Below are 22,437 nucleotides of genomic sequence, written 5' to 3'. Positions count from 1 at the left end.
TTAGTGCTGTAGTGCTTAGTGCTGTAGTGTTTGGTACTGCAGTGGGGAGCCTCAGTGAGGTGAGTGTTACTTATTGCTGGCGTGCTTAGTGCTGTAGTGGGGAGCCTCAGTGATGTGAGTGTTCCTTAGTGCTGTAGTGCTTAGTGCTGTAGCGGGCAGTCTCAGCGAGTTGAGTGTTCCTTAGTGCTGTAGTGCTTAGTGCTGTAGTGGGGAGCCTCAGTGATGTTAGTGTTCCTTATTGCTGTAGTGATAAGTGCTGTAGTGGGGAGCATCAATGAGCTGAGTGTTCTTTAGTGCTGTAGTGCTTAGTGCTGTAGTGGGGCGCCTCAGTGAGCTGGGTGTTCCTTAGTGCTGTAGTGGGGAGCCTCAGTGAGGTGAGTGTTAGTGTTCAGTGCTGTAGTGGGGAGCCTCAGTGATCTGAGTGTTACTTATTGCTGTAGTGCTTAGTGCTGTAGTGGGGAGCCTCAGTGAGCTCAGTGTTCCTTATAGCTGTAGTGCTTAGTGCTGTAGTGGGGAGCATCAGTGAGCTGAGTGCTCCTTAGTGCTGTTTGCTTAGTGCTGTAGTGGGGAGCCTCAGTGAACGGAGTGTTCCTTAGTTCTGTATGCTTAGTGCTTCAGTGGGGAGCCTCATTGAGTGGAGTGTTCCTTAGTGCTGTATGCTTAGTGCTGCAGTTGGGAGTCTCAGTGAGGTGAGTGTTCCAGATTGCTGTAGTGCTTAGTGCTGTAGTGGGCAGTCTCAGTGGGTTTAGTCTTCCTTACTGCTGTACTGCTTAGTGCTGCAGTGGGGAGCCTCAGTGTTCCTTAGTGCTGTACTGCTTGGTGTAGCAGTGGGGAGCCTCAGGAGTGTTCTTTAGTGCTGTAGTGTTTAGTGCTGTAGTGCTCAGTGCTGTAGTGGGCAGTCTCAGTGAGTTGAGTGTTCCTTAGTGCTGTACTGCTTAGTGCTGCAGTGGGGAGCCTCAGTGAGGTGAGTGTTCCTTAGTACTGTAGTGCTTGGTGCTGCAGTGCTTGGTACTGCAGTGGGGAGCCTCAATGAGGTGAGTGTTCCTTAGCGCTGTAGTGCTTAGTGCTTAGTGCTATAGTGGGGAGCCTCCGTGAATTGAGTGTTCCTTAGTGCTGTAGTGCTTAGTGCTGTAGTGCGGAGCCTCAGTTAGGTGAGTGTTAGTGCGTAGTGCTGTAGCGGGGAGCCTCAGTGAGTTGAGTGTTCCTTAGTGCTCTAGTGCTTAGTGCTGCAGTGGGGAGCCTCAGTGAGATGAGTGTACCTTAGTCCTGTAGTGCTTAGTGCTGCTGTGGAGAACCTCAGTGAGGTGAGTGTTCCTTAGTGCTGTAATGCTTGGTGCTGCAGTGGGGAGCCTTAGTGAGCTGAGTGTCCCTTAGCGCTGTAGTGCTTAGTGCTGTAGTGGAGAGCCTCAGTGAGTTGAGTGTTCCTTAGTGCTGTAGTGGGGAGCCTCAGTGAGGTGATTTTTGGTGCTTAGTGCTGTAGTGAGGAGCCTCAGTGAGTTGAGTGTTCCTTAGTGCTGTATGCTTAGTGCTGTAGTGGGGAGCCTCATTGAGCTGAGTGTTCCTTAGTGCTGAAGTGGGGAGCCTCAGTGAGTTGAGTGTTCCTTAGTGCTGTAGTACTTAGTGCTGTAGCGGGCAGTCTCAGTGGGTTTAGTGTTCCTTAGTGCTGTACTGCTTAGTGTTGCAGTGGGGAGCCTCAGTGAGGTGAGTGTTGCTTTTTGCTGTAGTGCTTAGTGCTGTAGTGGGGAGCCTCAGTGAGGTGAGTGTTAGTGCTTAGTGCTGTAGTGGGGAGCCTCAGTGAGGTGAGAGTTCCTTAGTGATGTAGTGCTTAGTGCTGTAGTGGGGAGCCTCAGTGATGTGAGTGTTCCTTAGTGCTGTAGTGCTTAGTGCTGTAGCGGGCAGTCTCAGTGAGTTGAGTGTTCCTTAGTGCTCTTGTGCTTAGTGCTGTAGTGGGGAGCCTCAATGATGTTAGTGTTCCTTATTGCTGTAGTGCTAAGTGCTGTAGTGGGGCGCATCAATGAGCGGAGTGTTCCTTAGTGCTGTAGTGCTTAGTGCTGTAGTGGGGAGCCTCAGTGAGCTGAGTGTTCCTTATTGCTGTAGTGCTTAGTGCTGTAGTGGGGAGCCTCAGTGAGCTGAGTGTTCCTTATTGCTGTAGTGCTTAGTGCTGTAGTGGGGAGCATCAGTGAGCTGAGTGCTCCTTAGTGCTGTATGCTTAGTGCTGTAGTGGGGAGCCTCAGTGAGCGGAGTGTTCCTTAGTTCTGTATGCTGAGTACTGCAGTGGGGAGCCTCAGTGAGCGGAGTGTTCCTTAGTGCTGTATGCTTAGTGCTGTAGTGGGGAGCCTCAGTGAGTGGAGTGTTGCTTAGTGCTGTATGCTTAGTGCTGCAGTGGCAAGCCTCAGTGAGGTGAGTGTTCCTTATTGCTGTAGTGCTTAGTGCTGTAGCAGGCAGTCTCAGTGAGTTGAGTGCTCCTTAGTGCTGTATGCTTAGTGCTGTAGTGGGTAGCCTCACTAAGCTGAGTGTTCCTTATTGCTGTAGTGCGTAGTGCTGTAGTGGGGAGCCTCAGGGAGCGGAGTGTTCCTTAGTGCTGTATGCTTAGTGCTGTAGTGCTTAGTGCTGCAGTGGGGAGCCTCAGTGAGGTGAGTGTTAGTGTTTAGTGCTGTAGTGGGGAGCCTCAAAGAGCTGAGTGTTCCTTATTGCTGTAGTGCTTAGTGCTGTAGTGGGGAGCCTCAGTGAGCTGTGTGTTCCTTATTGCTGTAGTGCTTAGTGCTGCAGTGGGGAGCATCAGTGAGCTGAGTGTTCCTTAGTGCTGTATGCTTAGTGCTGTAGTGGGGAGCTTCAGTGAGATGAGTGTTCCTTAGTGCTGTAGTGCTTGGTGCTGCAGTGTGGAGCCTCAGTGAGCGGAGTGTTCCTTAGTGATGTATGCTTAGTGCTGTAGTGGGGAGCCTCAGTTAGCCGAGTGTTCCTTATCGCTGTAGTGCTTAGTGGTGTAGTGGGGAGCCTCAGTGAGCTGAGTGTTCCTTATAGCTGTAGTGCTTAGTGCTGTAGTGGGGAGCCTCAGTGAGGTGAGTGTTAGTGCTTAGTGCTGTAGTGGGGAGCCTCAGTGAGGTGAGTGTTCCTTAGTGATGTAGTGCTTAGTGCTGTAGTGGGGAGCCTCAGTGATGTGAGTGTTCCTTAGTGCTGTAGTGCTTAGTGCTGTAGCGGGCAGTCTCAGTGAGTTGAGTGTTAATTAGTGCTGTAGTGCTTAGTGCTGCAGTGGGGAGCCTCAGTGATGTTAGTGTTCCTTATTGCTGTAGTGCTAAGTGCTGTAGTGGGGAGCATCAATGAGCTGAGTGTTCCTTAGTGCTGTAGTGCACAGTGCTGTAGTGGGGTGCCTCAGTGAGCCGGGTGTTCCTTAGTGCTGTAGTGGGGAGCCTCAGTGAGGTGAGTGTTAGTGTTCAGTGCTGTAGTGGGGAGCCTCAGTGAGCTGAGTGTTCCTTAATGCTGTAGTGCTTAGTGCTGTAGTGGGGAGACTGAGTGAGCTGAGTGTTCCTTATTGCTGTAGTGCTTAGTGCTGTAGTGGGGAGCATCAGTGAGCTGAGTGCTCCTTAGTGCTGTATGCTTAGTGCGTAGTGGGGAGCCTCAGCGAGCGGAGTGTTCCTTAGTTCTGTATGCTTAGTGCTGCAGTGGGGAGCCTCAGTGAGCGGAGTGTTCCTTAGTGCTGTATGCTTAGTGCTGTAGTGGGGAGCCTCAGTGAGTGGAGTGTTCCTTAGTGCTGTATGCTTAGTGCTGCAGTGGCAAGCTTCAGTGAGGTGAGTGTTCCTTATTGCTGTAGTGCTTAGTGCTGTAGGAGGCAGTCTCAGTGAGCGGAGTGTTCCTTAGTGCTGTATGCTTAGTGCTGCAGTGGGGAGCCTAGGTGAGCTGAGTGTTCCTTAGTGCTGTAGTGCTTAGTGCTGCAGTGGGGAGCCTCAATTAGTGGAGTGTTCCTTAGTGCTGTATGCTGAGTGCTGTAGTGGGGAGCCTAGGTGAGCTGAGTGATCCTTAATGCTGTAGTGCTTAGTGCTGTAGTGGGGAGCCTCAGTGAGTGGAGTGTTCCTTAGTGCTGTATGCTTAGTGCTGTAGTGGGTAGCCTCACTGAGCTGAGTGTTCCTTATTGCTGTAGTGCTTCGTGCTGTAGTGGGGAGCCTCGGGGAGCGGAGTGTTCCTTAGTGCTGTATGCTTAGTGCTGTAGTGCTTAGTGCTGCAGTGGGGACCCTCAGTGAGGTGAGTGTTAGTGTTTAGTGCTGTAGTGGGGAGCCTCAGTGAGCTGAGTGTTCCTTATTGCTGTAGTGCTTAGTGCTGTAGTGGGGAGCCTCAGTGAGCTGTGTGTTCCTTATTGCTGTAGTGCTTAGTGCTGTAGTGGGGAGCATCAGTGAGCTGAGTGTTCCTTAGTGCTGTATGCTTAGTGCTGTAGTGGGGAGCCTCAGTGATATGAGTGTTCCTTAGTTCTGTATGCTTAGTGCTGCAGTGGGGAGCCTCAGTGAGCGGAGTGTTCCTTAGTGCTGTATGCTTAGTGCTGTAGTGGGGAGCCTCAGTGAGCTGAGTGTTCCTTATTGCTGTAGTGCTTAGTGCTGTAGTGGGGAGCCTCAGTGAGCTGAGTGTTCCTTATTGCTGTAGTGCTTAGTGCTGTAGTGGGGAGCATCAGTGAGCTGAGTGCTCCTTAGTGCTGTATGCTTAGTGCGTAGTGGGGAGCCTCAGCGAGCGGAGTGTTCCTTAGTTCTGTATGCTTAGTGCTGCAGTGGGGAGCCTCAGTGAGCGGAGTGTTCCTTAGTGCTGTATGCTTAGTGCTGTAGTGGGGAGCCTCAGTGAGTGGAGTGTTCCTTAGTGCTGTATGCTTAGTGCTGCAGTGGCAAGCTTCAGTGAGGTGAGTGTTCCTTATTGCTGTAGTGCTTAGTGCTGTAGGAGGCAGTCTCAGTGAGCGGAGTGTTCCTTAGTGCTGTATGCTTAGTGCTGCAGTGGGGAGCCTAGGTGAGCTGAGTGTTCCTTAGTGCTGTAGTGCTTAGTGCTGCAGTGGGGAGCCTCAATTAGTGGAGTGTTCCTTAGTGCTGTATGCTGAGTGCTGTAGTGGGGAGCCTAGGTGAGCTGAGTGTTCCTTAATGCTGTAGTGCTTAGTGCTGTAGTGGGGAGCCTCAGTGAGTGGAGTGTTCCTTAGTGCTGTATGCTTAGTGCTGTAGTGGGTAGCCTCACTGAGCTGAGTGTTCCTTATTGCTGTAGTGCTTCGTGCTGTAGTGGGGAGCCTCGGGGAGCGGAGTGTTCCTTAGTGCTGTATGCTTAGTGCTGTAGTGCTTAGTGCTGCAGTGGGGACCCTCAGTGAGGTGAGTGTTAGTGTTTAGTGCTGTAGTGGGGAGCCTCAGTGAGCTGAGTGTTCCTTATTGCTGTAGTGCTTAGTGCTGTAGTGGGGAGCCTCAGTGAGCTGTGTGTTCCTTATTGCTGTAGTGCTTAGTGCTGTAGTGGGGAGCATCAGTGAGCTGAGTGTTCCTTAGTGCTGTATGCTTAGTGCTGTAGTGGGGAGCCTCAGTGATATGAGTGTTCCTTAGTGCTGTAGTGCTAAGTGCTGCAGTGTGGAGCCTCAGTGAGCGGAGTGTTCCTTAGTGATGTATGCTTAGTGCTGTAGTGGGGAGCCTCAGTTAGCCGAGTGTTCCTTATCGCTGTAGTGCTTAGTGGTGTAGTGGGGAGCCTCAGTGAGCTGAGTGTTCCTTATAGCTGTAGTGCTTAGTGCTGTAGCAGGCAGTCTCAGTGAGCGGAGTGTTCCTTAGTGCTGTATGCTTAGTGCTGCAGTGGGGAGCCCAGGTGAGCTGAGTGTTCCTTAGTGCTGTAGTGGTTAGTGCTGCAGTGGGGAGCCTCAGTGAGGTGAGTGTTCCTTAGCGCTGTAGTGCTTAGTGCTTAGTGCTATAGTGGTGAGCCTCAGTGAGTTGAGTGTTCCTTAGACTGTAATGCTGTAGTGGGGAGCCACGGTGAGGTGAGTGTTAGTGCTTAGTGCTGTAGTGGCAGCCTCAGTGAGCTGAATGTTCCTTAGTGCTATAGTGATTAGTGCTGCAGTGGGGAGCCTCAGTGAGGTGAGTGTTCCTTAGTCCTCCGGTGCTTAGTGCTGCAGTGGGGAGCCTCATTGAGGTGAGTGTGCCTTAGTGCTGTAGTGCTTAGTGCTATAGTGGGGAGCCTCGGTGAGGTGAGTGTGCCTTAGTGCTGTAGTGCTTAGTGCTGCTGTTGGGAGCCTCAGTGAGTTGAGTGTTCCTTAGTGCTGTAGTGGGGAGCCTCAGTGAGGTGAGTGTTTGTGCTTAGTGCTGTAGTGGGGAGCCTCAGTGCGTTGAGTTTGCCTTAGTGCTGTAGTGCTTAGTGCTGCTGTGGGGAGCCTCAGTGAGTTGAGTGTTCCTTAGTGCTGCAGTGGGGAGCCTCAGTGATGTGAGTGTTCATTAGTGCTGTAGTGCTTAGTGCTGCAGTGGGGAGCCTCAGTGAGTTGAGTGTTCCTTAGTGCTGTAGTGCTTAGTGCTGTAGTGGAGAGCCTCAGTGGGTTGAGTGTTCCTTAGTGCTGTAGTGCTTAGTGCTATAGTGGGGAGCCTCAGTGAGTTGACTGTTCCTTAGTGCTGTAGTGGGGAGCCTCAGTGAGGTGAGTGTTGGTGCTTAGTGCTGTACTGGGGAGCCTCAATGATTCAAGTGTTCCTTAGTGCTGTAGTGCTTAGTGCTACAGTGGGGAGCCTCAGTGAGGTGAGTGTTCCTTAGCGCTGTAGTGCTTAGTGCTTAGTGCTATAGTGGGGAGCCTCAGTGAGTTGAGTGTTCCTTAGTGCTGTAGTTCTTAGTGCTGTAGTGGGGAGCCTCTGTGAGGTGAGTGTTAGTGCTTAGTGCTGTAGCGGGGAGCCTCAGTGAATTGAGTGTTCCTTAGTGCTCTAGTGCTTAGTGCTACAGTGGGGAGCCTCAGTGAGCTGAGTGTTCCTTAGCGCTGTAGTGCTTAGTGCTATAGTGGAGAGCCTCAGTGAGTTGAATGTTCCTTAGTGCTGTAGTGGGGAGCCTCAGTGAGGTGAGTGTTGGTGCTTAGTGCTGTAGTGAGGAGCCTCGGTGAGTTGAGTGTTCCTTAGTGCTGTATGCTTAGTGCTGTAGTGGGGAGCCTCAGAGAGCTGAGTGTTCCTTATTGCTGTAGCGCGTAGTGCTGTAGTGGGGAGCCTCAGTGAGCTGAGTGTTCCTTAGTGCTGAAGTGGGGAGCCTCAGTGAGTTTAGTGTTCCTTAGTGCTGTAGTGCTTATTGCTGTAGCGTGCAGTCTCGGTGGGTTTAGTGTTCCTTAGTGCTGTACTGCTTAGTGATGCTGTGGGGAGCCTCAATGAGTTGAGTGTTCCTTAGTGCTGTAGTGGGGAGCCTCAGTGAGGTGGTGTTAGTGCTTAGTGCTGCAGTGGGGAGCCTCAGTGATGTGAGTGTTCATTAGTGCTGTAGTGCTTAGTGCTGCAGTGGGGAGCCTCACTGAGTTGAGTGATCCTTAGTGCTGTAGTGCTTAGTGCTGTAGTGGGGAGCCTCAGTGGGTTGAGTGTTCCTTAGCACTGTAGAGCTTAGTGCTATAGTGGGGAGGCTCAGTGAGTTGAGTGTTCCTTAGTGCTGTAGTGGGGAGCCTCAGTGAGGTGAGTGTTGGTGCTTAGTGCTGTAGTGGGGAGCCTCAGTTAGTTGAGTGTTCCTTAGTGCTGTAGTGATTAGTGCTGCAGTGGGAAGCATCAGTGAGGTGAGTGTTCCTTAGCGCTGTAGTGCTTAGTGCTTAGTGCTATAGTGGGGAGCCTCAGTGAGTTGAGTGTTCCTTAGTGCTGTAGTGCTTAATGCTGTAGTGGGGAGCCTCAGTGAGGTGAGTGTTAGTGCTTAGTGGTGTAGCGGGGAGCCTCAGTGAGTTGAGTGTTCCTTAGTGCTCTAGTGCTTAGTGCTGCAGTGGGGAGCCTCAGTGAGCTGAGTGTGCCTTAGTGCTGTAGTGCTTAGTGCTGCTGTGGAGAGACTCAGTGAGGTGAGTGTTCCTTAGTGCTGTAATGCTTAGTGCTGTAGTGGGGAGCCTCAGTGATGTGAGTGTTCCTTAGTGCTGTAGTGCTTAGTGCTGTAGCAGGCAGTCTCCGTGAGTTGAGTGTTAATTAGTGCTGTAGTGCTTAGTGCTGCAGTGGGGAGCCTCAATGATGTTAGTGTTCCTTATTGCTGTAGTGCTAAGTGCTGTAGTGGGGAGCATCAATGAGCTAAGTGCTGTAGTGCTTAGTGCTGTAGTGGGGAGCCTCAGTGAGCTGGGTGTTCCTTAGTGCTGTAGTGCTTAGTGCTGTAGTGGGGAGCCTCAGTGAGCTGAGTGTTACTTATTGCTGTAGTGCTTAGTGCTGTAGTGGGGAGCATCAGTGAGCTGAGTGCTCCTTAGTGCTGTATGCTTAGTGCTGTAGTGGGGAGCCTCAGTGAGCGGAGTGTTCCTTAGTTCTGTATGCTTAGTGCTGCAGTGGGGAGCCTCAGTAAGCGGAGTGTTCCTTAGTGCTGTATGCTTAGTGCTGTAGTGGGGAGCCTCAGTGAGTGGAGTGTTCCTTAGTGCTGTATGCTTAGTGCTGCAGTGGCAAGCCTCAGTGAGGTGAGTGTTCCTTATTGCTGTAGTGCTTAGTGCTGTAGCAGGCAGTCTCAGTGAGTTGAGTGTTCCTTAATGCTGTATTGCTTAGTGATGTAGCGGCGAACCTCAGTGAGCGGAGTGTTCCTTAGTGCTGTATGCTTAGTGCTGCAGTGGGGAGCCCAGGTGAGCTGAGTGTTCCTTAGTGCTGTAGTGCTTAGTGCTGCAGTGGGGAGCCTCAATTAGTGGAGTGTTCCTTAGTGCTGTATGCTGAGTGCTGTAGTGGGGAGCCTCAGTGAGCTGAGTGTTCCTTAATGCTGTAGTGCTTAGTGCTGTAGTGGGGAGCCTCAGTGAGTGGAGGGTTCCTTAGTGCTGTATAATTAGTGCTGTAGTGGGTAGCCTCACTGAGCTGAGTGTTCCTTATTGCTGTAGTGCTTAGTGCTGTAGTGGGGAGCCTCAGGGAGCAGAGTGTTCCTTAGTGCTGTATGCTTAGTGCTGTAGTGCTTAGTGCTGCAGTGGGGACCCTCAGTGAGGTGAGTGTTAGTGTTTAGTGCTGTAGTGGGGAGCCTCAGTGAGCTGAGTGTTCCTTATTGCTGTAGTGCTTAGTGCTGTAGCAGGCAGTCTCCGTGAGTTGAGTGTTAATTAGTGCTGTAGTGCTTAGTGCTGCAGTGGGGAGCCTCAATGATGTTAGTGTTCCTTATTGCTGTAGTGCTAAGTGCTGTAGTGGGGAGCATCAATGAGCTAAGTGCTGTAGTGCTTAGTGCTGTAGTGGGGAGCCTCAGTGAGCTGGGTGTTCCTTAGTGCTGTAGTGCTTAGTGCTGTAGTGGGGAGCCTCAGTGAGCTGAGTGTTACTTATTGCTGTAGTGCTTAGTGCTGTAGTGGGGAGCATCAGTGAGCTGAGTGCTCCTTAGTGCTGTATGCTTAGTGCTGTAGTGGGGAGCCTCAGTGAGCGGAGTGTTCCTTAGTTCTGTATGCTTAGTGCTGCAGTGGGGAGCCTCAGTGAGCGGAGTGTTCCTTAGTGCTGTATGCTTAGTGCTGTAGTGGGGAGCCTCAGTGAGTGGAGTGTTCCTTAGTGCTGTATGCTTAGTGCTGCAGTGGCAAGTCTCAGTGAGGTGAGTGTTCCTTATTGCTGTAGTGCTTAGTGCTGTAGCAGGCAGTCTCAGTGAGTTGAGTGTTCCTTAATGCTGTACTGCTTAGTGATGTAGTGGCGAACCTCAGTGAGCGGAGTGTTCCTTAGTGCTGTATGCTTAGTGCTGCAGTGGGGAGCCCAGGTGAGCTGAGTGTTCCTTAGTGCTGTAGTGCTTAGTGCTGCAGTGGGGAGCCTCAATTAGTGGAGTGTTCCTTAGTGCTGAGTGCTGTAGTGGGGAGCCTCAGTGAGCTGAGTGTTCCTTAATGCTGTAGTGCTTAGTGCTGTAGTGGGGAGCCTCAGTGAGTGGAGGGTTCCTTAGTGCTGTATGCTTAGTGCTGTAGTGGGTAGCCTCACTGAGCTGAGAGTTCCTTATTGCTGTAGTGCTTAGTGCTGTAGTGGGGAGCCTCAGGGAGCCGAGTGTTCCTTAGTGCTGTATGCTTAGTGCTGTAGTGCTTAGTGCTGCAGTGGGGACCCTCAGTGAGGTGAGTGTTAGTGTTTAGTGCTGTAGTGGGGAGCCTCAGTGAGCTGAGTGTTCCTTATTGCTGTAGTGCTTAGTGCTGTAGTGGGGAGCCTCAGTGAGCTGTGTGTTCCTTATTGCTGTAGTGCTTAGTGCTGTAGTGGGGAGCATCAGTGAGCTGAGTGTTCCTTAGTGCTGTATGCTTAGTGCTGTAGTGGGGAGCCTCAGTGAGATGAGTGTTCCTTAGTGCTCTAGTGCTTGGTGCTGCAGTGTGGAGCCTCAGTGAACGGAGTGTTCCTTAGTGATGTATGCTTAGTGCTGTAGTGGGGAGCCTCAGTTAGCCGAGTGTTCCTTATCGCTGTAGTGCTTAGTGGTGTAGTGGGGAGCCTCAGTGAGCTGAGTGTTCCTTATAGCTGTAGTGCTTAGTGCTGTAGTGGGGAGCCTCAGTGAGCTGAGTGTTCCTTAGTGCTGTAGTGCTTAGTGCTGTAGTGGGGAGCCCCAGTGAGCTGAGTGTTCCTTAGTGATGTAGTGCTTAGTGCTGTAGTGGGGAGCCTCAGTGAGTTGGGGGTTCCTTAGTGATGTAGTGCTTAGTGCTGTAGTGGGGAGCCTCAATGAGTTGAGTGTTCCTTAGTGCAGCAGTGCTTAGTGCTGTAGTGGGGAGCCTCAGTGACTTGAGTGTTCCTTAGTGCTGTAGTGCTTAGTGCTGCAGTGGGGAGCCTCAGTGAGGTGAGTGTTCCTTAGCGCTGTAGTGCTTAGTGCTTAGTGCTATAGTGGTCAGCCTCAGTGAGTTGAGTGTTCCTTAGTGCTGTAATGCTGTAGTGGGGAGCCACGGTGAGGTGAGTGTTAGTGCTTAGTGCTGTAGTGGCAGCCTCAGTGAGCTGCATGTTCCTTAGTGCTGTAGTGCTTAGTGCTGCAGTGGGGAGCCTCTGTGAGGTGAGTGTTCCTTAGTGCTCTAGTGCTTAGTGCTGCAGTGGGGAGCCTCATTGAGGTGAGTGTGCCTTAGTGCTGTAGTGCTTAGTGCTATAGTGGGAAGCCTCAGTGAGGTGAGTGTGCCTAAGTGCTGTAGTGGGGAGCCTCAGTGAGGTGAGTGTTTGTGCTTAGTGCTGTAGTGGGGAGCCTCAGTGAGTTGAGTTTGCCTTAGTGCTGTAGTGCTGCTGTGGGGAGCCTCAGTGAGTTGAGTGTTCCTTAGTGCTGTAGTGGGGAGCCTCAATGAGGTGAGTGTTAGTGCTGCAGTGGGGAGCCTCAGTGATGTGAGTGTTCATTAGTGCTGTAGTGCTTAGTGCTGCAGTGGGGAGCCTCAGTGAGTTGAGTGTTCCTTAGTGCTGTAGTGCTTAGTGCTGCAGTGGGGAGCCTCAGTGAGGTGAGTGTTCCTTAGTGCTGTAGTGCTTAGTTCTATAGTGGGGAGCCTCAGTGAGTTGACTGTTCCTTAGTGCTGTAGTGGGGAGCCTCAGTGAGGTGAGTGTTGGTGCTTAGTGCTGTAGTGGGGAGCCTCAATGATTCAAGTGTTCCTTAGTGCTGTAGTGCTTAGTGCTGCAGTGGGAAGTCTCAGTGAGGTGAGTGTTCCTTAGCGCTGTAGTGCTTAGTGCTATAGAGGGGAGCCTCAGTGAGTTGAGTGTTCCTTAGTGCTGTAGTTCTTAGTGCTGTAGTGGGGAGCCACTGTGGGGTGAGTGTTAGTGCTTAGTGCTGTAGCGGGTAGCCTCAGTGAATTGAGTGTTCCTTAGTGCTCTAGTGCTTAGTGCTGCAGTGGGGAGCCTCAGTGAGCTGAGTGTTCCTTAGCGCTGTAGTGCTTAGTGCTATAGTGGAGAGCCTCAGTGAGTTGAATGTTCCTTAGTGCTGTAGTGGGGAGCCTCAGTGAGGTGAGTGTTGGTGCTTAGTGCTGTAATGAGGAGCCTCAGTGAGTTGAGTGTTCCTTAGTGCTGTATGCTTAGTGCTGTAGTGGGGAGCCTCAGTGAGCTGAGTGTTCCTTAGTGCTGAAGTGGGGAGCCTCAGTGAGTTGAGTGTTCCTTAGTGCTGTAGTGCTTAGTGCTGTAGCGTGCAGTCTCAGTGGGTTTAGTGTTCCTTAGTGCTGTACTGCTTAGTGCTGCTGTGGGGAGCCTCAGTGAGTTGAGTGTTCCTTAGTGCTGTAGTGGGGAGCCTCAGTGAGGTGGTGTTAGTGCTTAGTGCTGCAGTGGGGAGCCTCAGTGATGTGAGTGTTCATTAGTGCTGTAGTGCTTAGTGCTGCAGTGGGGAGCCTCAGTGAGTTGAGTGCTCCTTAGTGCTGTAGTGCTTAGTGCTGTAGTGGGGAGCCTCAGTGGGTTGAGTGTTCCTTAGTGCTGTAGAGCTTAGTGCTATAGTGGGAAGGCTCAGTGAGTTGAGTGTTCCTTAGTGCTGTAGTGGGGAGCATCAGTGAGGTGAGTGTTGGTGCTTAGTGCTGTAGTGGGGAGCCTCAGTGAGTTGAGTGTTCCTTAGTGCTGTAGTGCTTAGTGCTGTAGTGGGGAGCCTCAGTGAGCTGATTGTTCCTTATAGCTGGAGTGCTTAGTGCTGTAGTGGGGAGCCCTAGTGAGCTGAGTGTTCCTAAGTGCTGTAGTGCTTAGTGCTGTAGTGGGGAGCCTCAGTGAGCTGAGTGTTCCTTAGTGATGTAGTGCTTAGTGCTGTAGTGGGGAGCCTCAGTGAGTTGGGGGTTCCTTAGTGATGTAGTGCTTAGTGCTGTATTGGGGAGCCTCAATGAGTTGAGTGTTCCTTAGTGCAGCAGTGCTTAGTGCTGTATTGGGAAGCCTCAGTGACTTGAGTGTTCCTTAGTGCTGTAGTGCTTAGTGCTTAGTGCTATAGTGGTGAGCCTCAGTGAGTTGAGTGTTCCTTAGTGCTGTAATGCAGTAGTGGCGACCCACGGTGAGGTGAGTGTTAGTGCTTAGTGCTGTAGTGGAGGCCTCAGTGAGCTGAATGTTCCTTAGTGCTGTAGTGCTTAGTGCTGCAGTGGGGAGCCTCAGTGAGGTGAGTGTTCCTTAGTGCTCTAGTGCTTAGTGCTGCAGTGGGGAGCCTCATTGAGGTGAGTCTGCCTTAGTGCTGTAGTTCTTAGTGCTATAGTGGGGAGCCTCAGTGAGGTGAGTGCGCCTTAGTGCTGTAGTGCTTAGTGCTGCTGTTGGGAGCCTCAGTGAGTTGAGTGTTCCTTAGTGCTGTAGTGGGGAGCCTCAGTGAGGTGGGTGTTTGTGCTTAGTGCTGTAGTGGGAGCCTCAGTGAGTTGAGATTGCCTTAGTGCTGTAGTGCTAAGTGCTCCTGTGGGGAGCCTCAGTGAGTTGAGTGTTCCTTAGTGCTGTAGTGGGGAGCCTCAATGAGGTGAGTGTTAGTTGATAGTGCTGCAGTGGGGAGCCTCAGTGATGTGAGTGTTCATTAGTGCTGTAGTGCTTAGTGCTGTAGTTGAGAGCCTCAGTGAGTTGAGTGTTCCTTAGTGCTGTAGTGCTTAGTGCTATAGTGGGGAGCCTCAGTGAGTTGACTGTTCCTTAGTGCTGTAGTGGGGAGCCTCAGTGAGGTGAGTGTTGGTGCTTAGTGCTGTAGTGGGGAGCCTCAATGATTCGAGTGTTCCTTAGTGCTGTAGTGCTTAGTGCTGCAATGGGGAGCCTCAGTGAGGTGAGTGTTCCTTAGCGCTGTAGTGCTTAGTGCTTAGTGCTATAGTGGGGAGCCTCAGTAAGTTGAGTGTTCCTTAGTGCTGTAGTTCTTAGTGCTGTAGTGGGGAGCCTCTGTGAGGTGAGTGTTAGTGCTTAGTGCTGTAGCGGGGAGCCTCAGTGAATTGAGTGTTCCTTAGTGCTCTAGTGCTTAGTGCTGCAGTGGGGAGCCTCAGTGAGCTGATTGTTCCTTAGCGCTGTAGTGCTTAGTGCTATAGTGGAGAGCCTCAGTGAGTTGAATGTTCCTTAGTGCTGTAGTGGGGAGCCTCAGTGAGGTGAGTGTTGGTGCTTAGTGCTGTAGTGAGGATCCTCAGTGAGTTGAGTGTTCCTTAGTGAAGTATGCTTAGTGCTGTAGTGGGGAGCCTCGGTGAGCTGAGTGTTCCTAAGTGCTGAAGTGGGGAGCCTCAGTGAGTTGAGTGTTCCTTAGTGCTGTAGTGCTTAGTGCTGTAGCGTGCAGTCTCAGTGGGTTTAGTGTTCCTTAGTGCTGTACTGCTTTGTGCTGCTGTGGGGAGCCTCAGTGAGTTGAGTGTTCCTTAGTGCTGTAGTGGGGAGCCTCAGTGAGGTGCTGTAGTGCTTAGTGCTGCAGTGGGGAGCCTCAGTGAGTTGAGTGTGCCTTAGTGCTGTAGTGCTTAGTGCTGTAGTGGGGAGACTCAGTGCGTTGAGTGTTCCTTAGCGCTGTAGAGCTTAGTGCTATAGTGGGGAGGCTCAGTGAGTTGAGTGTTCCTTAGTGCTGTAGTGGGGAGCCTCAGTGAGGTGAGTGTTGGTGCTTAGTGCTGTAGTGGGGAGCCTCAGTGAGTTGAGTGTTCCTTAGTGCTGTAGTGATTAGTGCTGCAGTGGGAAGCATCAGTGAGGTCAGTGTTCCTTAGCGCTGTAGTGCTTAGTGCTTAGTGCTATAGTGGGGAGCCTCAGTGAGTTGAGTGTTCCTTAGTGCTGTAGTGCTTAATGCTGTAGTGGGAGCCTCAGTGAGGTGAGTGTTAGTGCTTAGTGGTGTAGCGGGGAGCCTCAGTGAGTTGAGTGTTCCTTAGTGCTCTAGTGCTTAGTGATGCAGTGGGGAACGTCAGTGATCTGAGTTTGCCTTAGTGCTTAGTGCTGCTGTGGAGAGCCTCAGTGAGGTGAGTGTTCCTTAGTGCTGTAATGATTGGTGCTGCAGTGGGGAGCCTCAGTGAGGTGAGTGTTCCTTAGTGATGTAGTGCTTAGTGCTGTAGTGGGGAGCCTCAGTGATGTGAGTGTTCCTTAGTGCTGTAGTGCCTAGTGCTGTAGCGGGCAGTCTCAGTGAGTTGAGTGTTCCTTAGTGCTCTAGTGCTTAGTGCTGTAGTGGGGAGCCTCAATGATGTTAGTGTTCTTTATTGCTGTAGTGCTAAGTGCTGTAGTGGGGAGCATCAATGAGCTGAGTGTTCCTTAGTGCTGTAGTGCTTAGTGCTGTAGTGGGGAGCCTCTGTGAGCTGGGTGTTCCTTAGTGCTGTAGTGGGGAGCCTCAGTGAGGTGAGTGTTAGTGTTCAGTGCTGTAGTGGGGAGCCTCAGTGTGCTGAGTGTTCCTTATTGCTGTAGTGCTTAGTGCTGTAGTGGGGAGCCTCAGTGAGCTGAGTGTTCCTTATTGCTGTAGTGCTTAGTGCTGTAGTGGGGAGCATCAGTGAGCTGAGTGCTCCTTAGTGCTGTATGCTTAGTGCTGCAGTGGGGAGCCTCAGTGAGCGGAGTGTTCCTTAGTTTTGTATGCTTAGTGCTGCAGTGGGAAGCCTCAGTGAGCGGAGTGTTCCTTAGTGTTGTATGCTTAGTGCTGTAGTGGGGAGCCTCAGTGAGCTGAGTGTTCCTTAGTGCTGTAGTGCTTAATGCTGTAGTGGGGAGCCTCAGTGAGGTGAGTGTTAGTGCTTAGTGGTGTAGCGGGGAGCCTCAGTGAGTTGAGTGTTCCTTAGTGCTCTAGTACTTAGTGCTGCAGTGGGGAGCCTCAGTGAGCTGAGTGTGCCTTAGTGCTTAGTGCTGCTGTGGAGAGCCTCAGTGAGGTGAGTGTTCCTTAGTGCTGTAATGATTGGTGCTGCAGTGGGGAGCCTCAGTGAGGTGAGTGTTCCTTAGTGATGTAGTGCTTAGTGCTGTAGTGGGGAGCCTCAGTGATGTGAGTGTTCCTTAGTGCTGTAGTGCTTAGTGCTGTAGCGGGCAGTCTCAGTGAGTTGAGTGTTCCTTAGTGCTCTAGTGCTTAGTGCTGTAGTGGGGAGCCTCAATGATGTTAGTGTTCCTTATTGCTGTAGTGCTAAGTGCTGTAGTGGGGAGCATCACTGAGCTGAGTGTTCCTTAGTGCTGTAGTGCTTAGTGCTGTAGTGGGGAGCCTCTGTGAGCTGGGTGTTCCTTAGTGCTGTAGTGGGGAGCCTCAGTGAGGTGAGTGTTAGTGTTCAATGCTGTAGTGGGGAGCCTCAGTGTGCTGAGTGTTCCTTATTGCTGTAGTGCTTAGTGCTGTAGTGGGGAGTCTCAGTGAGCTGAGTGATCCTTATTGCTGTAGTGCTTAGTGCTGTAGTGGGGAGCATCAGTGAGCTGAGTGCTCCTTAGTGCTGTATGCTTAGTGCTGTAGTGGGGAGCCTCAGTGAGCGGAGTGTTCCTTAGTTCTGTATGCTTAGTGCTGCAGTGGGGAGCCTCAGTGAGCGGAGTGTTCCTTAGTGTTGTATGCTTAGTGCTGTAGTGGGGAGCCTCAGTGAGTGGAGTGTTCCTTAGTGCTGTATGCTTAGTGCTGCAGTGGCAAGCCTCAGTGAGGTGAGTGTTCCTTATTGCTGTAGTGCTTAGTGCTGTAGCAGGCAGTCTCATTGAGTTGAGTGTTCCTTAGTGCTGTACTGCTTAGTGATGTAGTGGCGAACCTCAGTGAGCTCAGTGTTCCTTATAGCTGTAGTGCTTAGTGCTGTAGCAGGCAGTCTCAGTGAGTTGAGTGTTCCTTAATGCTGTACTGCTTAGTGATGTAGTGGCGAACCTCAGTGAGCGGAGTGGTCCTTAGTGCTGTATGCTTAGTGCTGCAGTGGGGAGCCCAGGTGAGCTGAGTGTTCCTTAATGCTGTAGTGGTTAGTGCTGCAGTGGGGAGCCTCAGTGAGGTGAGTGTTCCTTAGCGCTGTAGTGCTTAGTGCTTAGTGCTATAGTGGTGAGCCTCAGTGAGTTGAGTGTTCCTTAGACTGTAATGCTGTAGTGGGGAGCCACGGTGAGGTGAGTGTTAGTGCTTAGTGCTGTAGTGGCAGCCTCAGTGAGCTGAATGTTCCTTAGTGCTATAGTGATTAGTGCTGCAGTGGGGAGTTTCAGTGAGGTGAGTGTTCCTTAGTCCTCCAGTGCTTAGTGCTGCAGTGGGGAGCCTCATTGAGGTGAGTGTGCCTTAGTGCTGTAGTGCTTAGTGCTATAGTGGGGAGCCTCAGTGAGGTGAGTGTGCCTTAGTGCTGTAGTGCTTAGTGCTGCTGTTGGGAGCCTCAGTGAGTTGAGTGTTCCTTAGTGCTGTAGTGGGGAGCCTCAGTGCAGTGAGGTGAGTGTTTGTGCTTAGTGCTGTAGTGGGGAGCCTCAGTGAGTTGAGTTTGCCTTAGTGCTGTAGTGCTTAGTGCTGCTGTGGGGAGCCTCAGTGAGTTGAGTGTTCCTTAGTGCTGCAGTTGGGAGCCTCAGTGATGTGAGTGTTCATTAGTGCTGTAGTGCTTAGTGCTGCAGTGGGGAGCCTCAGTGAGTTGAGTGTTCCTTAGTGCTGTAGTGCTTAGTGCTGTAGTTGAGAGCCTCAGTGGGTTGAGTGTTCTTTAGTGCTGTAGTGCTTAGTGCTATAGTGGGGAGCCTCAGTGAGTTGACTGTTCCTTAGTGCTGTAGTGGGGAGCCTCAGTGAGGTGAGTGTTGGTGCTTAGTGCTGTACTCGGGAGCCTCAATGATTCAAGTGTTCCTTAGTGCTGTAGTGCTTAGTGCTACAGTGGGGAGCCTCAGTGAGTTGAGTGTTCCTTAGTGCTGTAGTGCTTAGTGCTGTAGTGGGGAGCCTCTGTGAGGTGAGTGTTAGTGCTTAGTGCTGTAGCGGGGAGCCTCAGTGAATTGAGTGTTCCTTAGTGCTCTAGTGCTTAGTGCTACAGTGGGGAGCCTCAGTGAGCTGAGTGTTCCTTAGCGCTGTAGTGCTTAGTGCTTAGTGCTATAGTGGGGAGCCTCAGTGAGTTGAGTGTTCCTTAGTGCTGTAGTGCTTAGTGCTGTAGTGGGGAGCCTCTGTGAGGTGAGTGTTAGTGCTTAGTGCTGTAGCGGGGAGCCTCAGTGAATTGAGTGTTCCTTAGTGCTCTAGTGCTTAGTGCTACAGTGGGGAGCCTCAGTGAGCTGAGTGTTCCTTAGCGCTGTAGTGCTTAGTGCTATAGTGGAGAGCCTCAGTGAGTTGAATGTTCCTTAGTGCTGTAGTGGGGAGCCTCAGTGAGGTGAGTGTTGGTGCTTAGTGCTGTAGTGAGGAGCCTCGGTGAGTTGAGTGTTCCTTAGTGCTGTATGCTTAGTGCTGTAGTGGGGAGCCTCAGAGAGCTGAGTGTTCCTTATTGCTGTAGCGCGTAGTGCTGTAGTGGGGAGCCTCAGTGAGCTGAGTGTTCCTTAGTGCTGAAGTGGGGAGCCTCAGTGAGTTGAGTGTTCCTTAGTGCTGTAGTGCTTATTGCTGTAGCGTGCAGTCTCAGTGGGTTTAGTGTTCCTTAGTGCTGTACTGCTTAGTGCTGCTGTGGGGAGCCTCAGTGAGTTGAGTGTTCCTTAGTGCTGTAGTGGGGAGCCTCAGTGAGGTGGTGTTAGTGCTTAGTGCTGCAGTGGGGAGCCTCAGTGATGTGAGTGTTCATTAGTGCTGTAGTGCTTAGTGCTGCAGTGGGGAGCCTCAGTGAGTTGAGTGTTCCTTAGTGCTGTAGTGCTTAGTGCTGTAGTGGGGAGCCTCAGTGGGTTGAGTGTTCCTTAGCACTGTAGAGCTTAGTGCTATAGTGGGGAGGCTCAGTGAGTTGAGTGTTCCTTAGTGCTGTAGTGGGGAGCCTCAGTGAGGTGAGTGTTGGTGCTTAGTGCTGTAGTGGGGAGCCTCAGTGAGTTGAGTGTTCCTTAGTGCTGTAGTGATTAGTGCTGCAGTGGGAAGCATCAGTGAGGTGAGTGTTCCTTAGCACTGTAGTGCTTAGTGCTTAGTGCTATAGTGGGGAGCCTCAGTGAGTTGAGTGTTCCTTAGTGCTGTAGTGCTTAATGCTGTAGTGGGGAGCCTCAGTGAGGTGAGTGTTAGTGCTTAGTGGTGTAGCGGGGAGCCTCAGTGAGTTGAGTGTTCCTTAGTGCTCTAGTGCTTAGTGCTGCAGTGGGGAGCCTCAGTGAGCTGAGTGTGCCTTAGTGCTGTAGTGCTTAGTGCCGCTGTGGAGAGACTCAGTGAGGTGAGTGTTCCTTAGTGCTGTAATGCTTAGTGCTGTAGTGGGGAGCCTCAATGATGTTAGTGTTCCTTATTGCTGTAGTGCTAAGTGCTGTAGTGGGGAGCATCAATGAGCTGAGTGTTGTAGTGCTTAGTGCTGTAGTGGGGAGCCTCAGTGAGCTGGGTGTTCCTTAGTGCTGTAGTGGGGAGCCTCAGTGAGGTGAGTTTTAGTGTTCAGTGCTGTAGTGGGGAGCCTCAGTGAGCTGAGTTTTCCTTATTGCTGTAGTGCTTAGTGCTGTAGTGGGGAGCCTCAGTGAGCTGAGTGTTCCTTATTGCTGTAGTGCTTAGTGCTGTAGTGGGGAGCATCAGTGAGCTGAGTGCTCCTTAGTGCTGTATGCTTAGTGCTGTAGTGGGGAGCCTCAGTGAGCGGAGTGTTCCTTAGTTCTGTATGCTTAGTGCTGCAGTGGGGAGCCTCAGTGAGCAGGGTGTTCCTTAGTGCTGTATGCTTAGTGCTGTAGTGGGTAGCCTCAGTGAGTGGAGTATTCCTTAGTGCTGTATGCTTAGTGCTGCAGTGGCAAGCCTCAGTGAGGTGAGTGTTCCTTATTGCTGTAGTGCTTAGTGCTGTAGCAGGCAGTCTCAGTGGCCCTCATTACGACCCTGGCGGAAATCGCGGTGCAAAATGCACCTTGGAGCATGGCGGAAAGCTGCCGATAGCGCCATGGGGGTTGGCGGATTAATTAACGACAAGGTCCCGTAGCGCCATGGATTTCTCCGCCCGGAAAAACCAGGCGGAAAACGCTCCATGGCGCTACGGAATCTCGTAGTAGGGCGGACGGGTCCGCCGCGAATAACGCTGGCGTAAACCCACTCCGCCAGGGTCGTAATGAGGCCCAGTGAGTTGAGTGTTCCTTAATGCTGTACTGCTTAGTGATGTAGTGGCGAACCTCAGTGAGCGGAGTGTTCCTTAGTGCTGTATGCTTAGTGCTGCAGTGGGGAGCCCAGGTGAGCTGAGTGTTCCTTAGTGCTGTAGTGCTTAGTGCTGCAGTGGGGAGCCTCAATTAGTGGAGTGTTCCTTAGTGCTGTATGCTGAGTGCTGTAGTGGGGAGCCTCAGTGAGCTGAGTGTTCCTTAATGCTGTAGTGCTTAGTGCTGTAGTGGGGAGCCTCAGTGAGTGGAGGGTTCCTTAGTGCTGTATGCTTAGTGCTGTAGTGTGTAGCCTCACTGAGCTGAGTGTTCCTTATTGCTGTAGTGCTTAGTGCTGTAGTGGGGAGCCTCAGGGAGCGGAGTGTTCCTTAGTGCTGTATGCTTAGTGCTGTAGTGCTTAGTGCTGCAGTGGGGACCCTCAGTGAGGTGAGTGTTAGTGTTTAGTGCTGTAGTGGGGAGCCTCAGTGAGCTGAGTGTTCCTTATTGCTGTAGTGCTTAGTGCTGTAGTGGGGAGCCTCAGTGAGCTGTGTGTTCCTTATTGCTGTAGTGCTTAGTGCTGTAGTGGGGAGCATCAGTGAGCTGAGTGTTCCTTAGTGCTGTATGCTTAGTGCTGTAGTGGGGAGCCTCAGTGAGATGAGTGTTCCTTAGTGCTGTAGTGCTTGGTGCTGCAGTGTGGAGCCTCAGTGAGCGGAGTGTTCCTTAGTGATGTATGCTTAGTGCTGTAGTGGGGAGCCTCAGTTAGCCGAGTGTTCCTTATCGCTGTAGTGCTTAGTGGTGTAGTGGGGAGCCTCAGTGAGCTGAGTGTTCCTTATAGCTGTAGTGCTTAGTGCTGTAGTGGGGAGCCTCAGTGAGCTGAGTGTTCCTTAGTGCTGTAGTGCTTAGTGCTGTAGTGGGGAGCCCCAGTGAGCTGAGTGTTCCTTAGTGATGTAGTGCTTAGTGCTGTAGTGGGGAGCCTCAGTGAGTTGGGGGTTCCTTAGTGATGAAGTGCTTAGTGCTGTAGTGGGGAGCCTCAATGAGTTGAGTGTTCCTTAGTGCAGCAGTGCTTAGTGCTGTAGTGGGGAGCCTCAGTGACTTGAGTGTTCCTTAGTGCTGTAGTGCTTAGTGCTGCAGTGGGGAGCCTCAGTGAGGTGAGTGTTCCTTAGCGCTGTAGTGCTTAGTGCTTAGTGCTATAGTGGTCAGCCTCAGTGAGTTGAGTGTTCCTTAGTGCTGTAATGCTGTAGTGGGGAGCCACGGTGAGGTGAGTGTTAGTGCTTAGTGCTGTAGTGGCAGCCTCAGTGAGCTGAATGTTCCTTAGTGCTGTAGTGCTTAGTGCTGCATCGGGGAGCCTCCGTGAGGTGAGTGTTCCTTAGTGCTCTAGTGCTTAGTGCTGCAGTGGGGAGCCTCATTGAGTTGAGTGTGTCTTAGTGCTGTAGTGCTTAGTGCTATAGTGGGAAGCCTCAGTGAGGTGAGTGTGCCTTAGTGCTGTAGTGGGGAGCCTCAGTGAGGTGAGTGTTTGTGCTTAGTGCTGTAGTGGGGAGCCTCAGTGAGTTGAGTTTGCCTTAGTGCTGTAGTGCTGCTGTGGGGAGCCTCAGTGAGTTGAGTGTTCCTTAGTGCTGTAGTGGGGAGCCTCAATGAGGTGAGTGTTAGTGCTTAGTGCTGCAGTGGGGAGGCTCAGTGATGTGAGTGTTCATTAGTGCTGTAGTGCTTAGTGCTGCAGTGGGGAGCCTCAGTGAGTTGAGTGTTCCTTAGTGCTGTAGTGCTTAGTGCTGCAGTGGGGAGCCTCAGTGAGGTGAGTGTTCCTTAGTGCTGTAGTGCTTAGTTCTATAGTGGGGAGCCTCAGTGAGTTGACTGTTCCTTAGTGCTGTAGTGGGGAGCCTCAGTGAGGTGAGTGTTGGTGCTTAGTGCTGTAGTGGGGAGCCTCAATGATTCGAGTGTTCCTTAGTGCTGTAGTGCTTAGTGCTGCAGTGGGAAGCCTCAGTGAGGTGAGTGTTCCTTAGCGCTGTAGTGCTTAGTGCTTAGTGCTATAGTGGGGAGCCTCAGTGAGTTGAGTGTTCCTTAGTGCTGTAGTTCTTAGTGCTGTAGTGGGGAGCCTCTGTGGGGTGAGTGTTAGTGCTTAGTGCTGTAGCGGGTAGCCTCAGTGAATTGAGTGTTCCTTAGTGCTCTAGTGCTTAGTGCTGCAGTGGGGAGCCTCAGTGAGCTGAGTGTTCCTTAGCGCTGTAGTGCTTAGTGCTATAGTGGAGAGCCTCAGTGAGTTGAATGTTCCTTAGTGCTGTAGTGGGGAGCCTCAGTGAGGTGAGTGTTGGTGCTTAGTGCTGTAGTGAGGAGCCTCAGTGAGTTGAGTGTTCCTTAGTGCTGTATGCTTAGTGCTGTAGTGGGGAGCCTCAGTGAGCTGAGTGTTCCTTAGTGCTGAAGTGGGGAGCCTCAGTGAGTTGAGTGTTCCTTAGTGCTG

This window comes from Ambystoma mexicanum, chromosome 8 (genome assembly GCF_040938575.1).
Source record: "Ambystoma mexicanum isolate Mex_15411 chromosome 8, UKY_AmexF1_1, whole genome shotgun sequence".
NCBI classification, from domain to species: Eukaryota; Metazoa; Chordata; class Amphibia; order Caudata; family Ambystomatidae; genus Ambystoma; species Ambystoma mexicanum.
This window is presented reverse-complemented; position numbering follows the sequence as displayed.